The sequence below is a fragment of the Petaurus breviceps genome, unplaced genomic scaffold (genome assembly GCF_028583685.1).
Source record: "Petaurus breviceps papuanus isolate PSGF00001 unplaced genomic scaffold, PetGlider_PUasm1.0 90792, whole genome shotgun sequence".
Lineage (NCBI taxonomy): Eukaryota > Metazoa > Chordata > Mammalia > Diprotodontia > Petauridae > Petaurus > Petaurus breviceps.
Window position 1 is genome coordinate 5,073,108 of NW_027187347.1, and position 6,000 is coordinate 5,079,107.

The window sequence follows — 6,000 nt, forward strand, 5'->3', positions numbered from 1 at the left end:
GATGATCAATAGTGGCAAAGGATGAAGAATGGTAATGCAGGATAAAGGGTGAGAAAAAATTGGTAGCATTGGACAATGTTGTTTTGTTGACTAGAAAAGAATACTGGGTTTGAAAAGCTCTCAGAAAAATGCTAAGCTATAGAGGGCCACAGTTTTTGCTTGTCTCATACAAAACACTTGTATTTTATACAATAAATATATTGAACAACAATTCAACATATCATTATGCAATTTTTAAAAATGTAGACAAAATCCCTGACATCTACATATGTTACTCATGAAGACTCTGCATATATGTATATGCATGTATATACACATATATACACTCCTGTTATATATAATATGCATGTATTCACTGCATGTATATGAAATATATTCATATTATATTCATGTGTATATATCTTATGGAGTTCAAATTACAGTGCTTCCCTGTCCCTAACTCTCAGTGGGGAAAATGGTACATTGACCTTTTTTATAAATAATTATACTAGAGAATTTCTGTACACACAAATTAATAATAGTGACATTTTTATAGAACTTTCAGATCTGCACTTAACCCTTTGTGTACATTATGATCCTTGATTCTCACAACAATGCTGGGATGAAAGTACCACAGTTATTATCATTCACATTTTGCAGATGATTACCGAGTCTAAAAGAGGTGAAATGATTGGTCAGAGTCACATAGCTGGTGAGTACCTGGGGTGGAATTCAAATTCCTGGCTCAGCATTTTCTCCTCTATTCCATGTAGTCTTATAAATTTAGAAAAAAAAAATACTTTTTCCCCATGCTTATGTAGTATTGTTACTGGTGCTTCCAAATAGACAGCCCACAGTCATTATCTATTCAGAATAAGAAGATTTTTAGCACAGGAAGGAAATTTGGATTTCGTCTAATCTATGGATTAGGGGTCCTCTGTGAACTATGAATTTTAAGTTTTTTTTAAAATTGATAACTATACTTCAGTATAATTTGTTTTCTCTATAATCCTATTTATTTCATGTATTTAAGAATGTTTTTTTTTTTCTGAAAAGGATGCTATAGGTGTCACCAGACTTCCAAAGAGGTATATCGCACACATACACACACACACAGACACACAGACACACACACACACAAATATTAAAAAACCCTAGACTAGGAAATGTAAACACCTTGAGGGCAGGAATTATTTCATTCATTGTGGTAGATCCCCAGTATCTAACACAGGGCCTGGAACATTGTAGGCACTTAACAAATTCTTGTTGTTTCATTCATTAATCCAAAACCTTCATTTTTTTCAGATGAGGAAACTGAGTCTCAGAAAAATTAAATGACTTGCCCAAAGCCACACAGGTAGTTAGTATGAGTCTAAGGAGTCCCTAATCCCCAGTGTTTGGGGCAAAAAAGATAGGTATTTGTTGTTTCAAATTATAACAGTATATGTTTTCCCATAGAAACATTTTCATACATGATGGTTAGACATAGATGAAATATGATCATCCTGCTATGGCACTAATAACATATATTTCAGGAATATAACATGGTAAATAGCTTTTGTGGCATGGCCAGAGACTGTAACCACCACACATGACATTTTTTTCTGTGTGAAAAAAATGTGATCTAAGTTTCATGTAACTGACTCGAAATATAAAACAAAAAATTTGGAAAATGACCAGCAGTTGAGTTGGGAGATTCCTGCCCCTCCCCCCACACTTTTTTTTACTTTTAGTGGATCAATTGCCACTCTTGGGCATTGGTGTTGTGGTTGGCTGAAAACTCCAGTTCAGCTTGCTCTCCAAGGCTATTCAATTCTTCCACAGGAAAATCGTTAGCTATCCATTTATGCCCAGAGCTTCCAGGAGTATAAATAAAATCTCTGAAAAATTGTGGTATGGGTATGGAAAGAGATAAACAAAGGATAGAAGAAATCCAATAAACTACACTCCCCCAGGAAACAGTATAAAACTATTTTTTTACCCTATAACATGGGTTCCTTTCTGGTTGAGTTTTAAACAATTTCATTGACTTCGTGGTCAGGAAGACTTGTCTTGACATTCAGCAGAAATTCTTTAATTTCACTTCATCTTATTTATATCCTGGAATTTTTAATGACTTTATCACTTTTGGTCCTTAGTGCTGTACCTTTCAAATATTTATAAGACTTCTAGGTCTCTTTTCATTGCTTTATAGGGACGCTATACAGATCTCTCCCTCTCCCTGTCCTTCTCCCCCCCCCCCCTCTCTCTCTCTCTCTCTCTCTCCTTTTCCTTTTCCCTCTATCTTTCTCTCTCTCTCTCCCTCTCACATTCTCCATGAATTAATCATCCTTCCTTAATCATCTCTGTTGCTCATTTTGGGATTTCTTCAATTTGTCAGCTGCTAGGCAGTGCTGAATTGTACCAAAGGGAATGAAAAAAAAATGTTAAGGCAACATCCCTGAGTTGAAATCTTGGCTCCTTGCCTCATAACATTATAACACTAATTATTATGGACTATTTTCTTCTTCCCCATGTCATAAGAATCCCATAATGCATTTATCGAGAGTTTATTGAGCTATTACATCCTCCACCTCGAATTTTCATTTCTAAATTTCTTAACTTACTGAAGGAGAGGGTAGGTTGTAGAAGTGCTGGAGGATATCATCAGATTAGGAAAACCTTTGGTTCAAGTCCTACTACTGACAATGGAGAAGTTGCTAAGACTCTCAGTTCCTGAGATAACTTTCTAAGACTTAAATTACTGGGCAGGTAGAATTTCCTTATTGAGATTTCTAATGATAATAAGACTATCAGTCCTGTAATCATCATCATCATTCATTCATTTTAAATGAGCTTTTCAAGCTATATTTTATTAAATTAACTGGTAATGAGAGTCTACCATTCTACCTTAGTGATTGTTAAGCTATTCTTTGGTTCAATTTGGGAGAAGGGAACTTTGTCCTCCGTTCAAGCCCCAAATATAGTATAGACCGTACTCATAGACCAGGAAAATCAACAGAAATTAAATAATGAAGCATTTAATTGAGCCAATACAACAAAACATAACAGGAAACTCCATGTGTTAAAATTGTTCTTTCATTATTATTGTTATTATTTTTGGATTAAACCTAGAATTTCATCAGTTTATGGTCATCCAAGTAAGAATACCAACATACTCAATGCCTTTTTTGCATCTTTGAACTTTAGAGAATTGCCTGGATCACTGAGAGGTTACATTACTTTCCCAGGATTGCACAGTCAGTCAGAGATGAGAACTGAATCTCTGTTTTATAGGCTCCATGATATTATGCAAGTCTTTCTCTCTAACTATGAACCAAAGGCAAATAATTTCTCAGACTCGTGGCTGTGGGGCTAAGGGGAAAACAATCCTTGATCGTGGAAATCATTCTCTGAAGATAATGAAAGAAGAACTTCCTTTGAATTGCTGGTTGAGAAGCTTCATGATTTCTTATAGATGTTTTCCAGGAAACTGGAGAGACTACCTTAAAATGCTCCTACCTACTCTCCAGTCAGCTCTTTGCTTCCTCAGATGTCATTGGGAGAGTTTCTGGTTCAACATCCACTGTTAATCAAAACTTCATCCACTTCCTTATTGTAAACTGCTTAATCTCCACTTTTCTTTGTTGATATCAACTTTAAAAATTTTTGCTCTTTGTTTTAACACCATTTTCTTCTGTACCTTGGCCCTTCCCACTCCCCCTTACATCTTCCTTTGCAGCAAAGAAAAAAAAATATATATATATATATATATATATATATATTTAAGGGAAACTTACACTTTGCCTAAATCTGATGCTAAATTTAGTTCAGGTAGTCTCAGGGAATGAGATTGATTACATTTTGATTCTCTTTCAGTATTATTTTCATTAAAATCTCTAAAACATTGTGTATATTGCTTTCCTGATTCTGATAAATTTACATCATTTCATTCAGATCTTCTCATTTCTGCATTCCTAGTATTTTTTTTTCACTTTTTATGACATGATAATATTCCATTAGATTAATATGACAAGAATGTTTTGCCATTCCCTAATTGATGGATCATCAGTTTTTTTTTTCCTCCTGTGACATAAAATGCCACTATAATAGTTTTGTTTACATTGAAACTTTCCCCCTCCATTTGATGTCTTTGAAGTATATATTCAGTACTGTGATCTCTGGGTCAAAGGGGATTAATGAATGGTTTAATGAATTTTCTGCATAAGTCAATATTCTCTAGAAAGGTTAAACTAATTTACAATTACACCAACAATGTAAAAGCCTCTCTTTTTACACAGCTCCTTCAATAGCAACTATTTCCATAGTTCATCACTTTTGCTACTTTGTGACCTCAAAGGTGAATCCTCACTGTTAAAGTTCATTGCTCTTATTATTAGTGATCTGTAATGATCTTTCATATGATTTATGACACAGTGAAATTATTTTTTTCAAAAACTTCTCATACCCTTGTACCTCTTTTATTCCACATTTTCTTTCAGATCCTAAAAACACTTAGCTAGTTTTGTCAATGCCTGAGTTAATCTCATCATCTGTGTGTACATCCCTGGAAAGTATGTAGCTAAGGTGAATGAACTTATCTTGAATATTAAAAATTTCTCTATTTAATGTAACCAATGGTTTCACATACAGATGATATATTACTGGCTAGTGGAGAAACTCTTTGTTATTGGTGTTGATTGTCAGGCCAAAATTTGAACAAGTGGGAGAGAATTGATCCATATTCTGTTTCATCTCACCCTCTAAGGGAAAGAAAGTATGGGAAAGAAGAGGTATTAGGCTGCATAACTAACTGAAGATGTACAGAGCTTTTGTGCTGACTTATTGTTATTTGCCTGTGACACCTGGGCAGTCTATCAAAGCAATGTCAGGAAACTGAAGCAATTCTCTTTGAATTATCTTTGGAAAATTCTGAAGATTACTTAGCAAGTTAAGGTTGGGGACACTGAGACCTTCTCTTGAGCTGAACTCCCCAAATCTCAAGCTCTACTGTAGAAAGTGTAACTCTGATGGGTCAGACAAATAATCCAAAGGCCAAATGTATATTTACCTAAAAGACTATTTTGAAGAGAACTATCAAAAGGCAAGCATTCACACAGAGATCAGAAGAAGCGATACAAGGACACTTTCAGGGTTATCCTGAAGAACCTTAGTATTTACTGTGAGATGTGGCAAACACTAAAACAGAACTGCGCAGCATGATGTGACCACGTCAAAGAAGGCACTGTGTTTTATGAGCAAAACAGGATCTCAGTAGCACAAAGGAAATGGGGTATGTGCATATCTAGGGACATCTCCATCCCAGATGTTCAAAGGCACTATTAGTGACTGACCTGTGGTAGGTGGAGCCTTCTGACCTCTACTGTAATGATTGGCCACAGTACTCTTTTCAAACACACTGTACTTTGCCCCACCACCAATTCACCAATTTTGATGTCATTGGTCCTCTTCCAGTGCAGAGGATGAACTACATAACTTTGATGATTTATCTATTGAGGAAGTTAATATTCTCTTAAATTCGCTCTCCCAGATACCACTCAGGCCATGTGACTATAGTCTAATCATATAGTGTTTTTAATTTGTCTTTTAAAAACTGCTTCCTAGATTTTGATGTGGTAGAATGATTAGATTTGTTGACTGATTGGATTTGGGATGAGAATGAAGAGCTGAGAATGACACAAGTTGTGAATGTAGATGAATATTAGGATTGTGGTGACCTTGACAGAAATAGGGAAGTTTGAAAGAGGTGTGGGTTTGGAGGGAAAGCTCAATTCTGTTTTAGACATATAGCAATGGTTAGGATGTACTTACATAAAAGTTAACAATCACTATTCAGTTTCAAGGGGGTCATGGTGGTATAGTAAGAAGAGATCACAGCTGAACTTGGAACAGAAAGGCAGGAACTCTAGCACATAGTCCCAAGGAATATACTCCTTCCCCTATTGAGACTGTCTTGAGCTGACAGATGTAACAATAAAAAATCAAAACTTACCAGTGCTGTTTGGATACCAGTCCTCATCT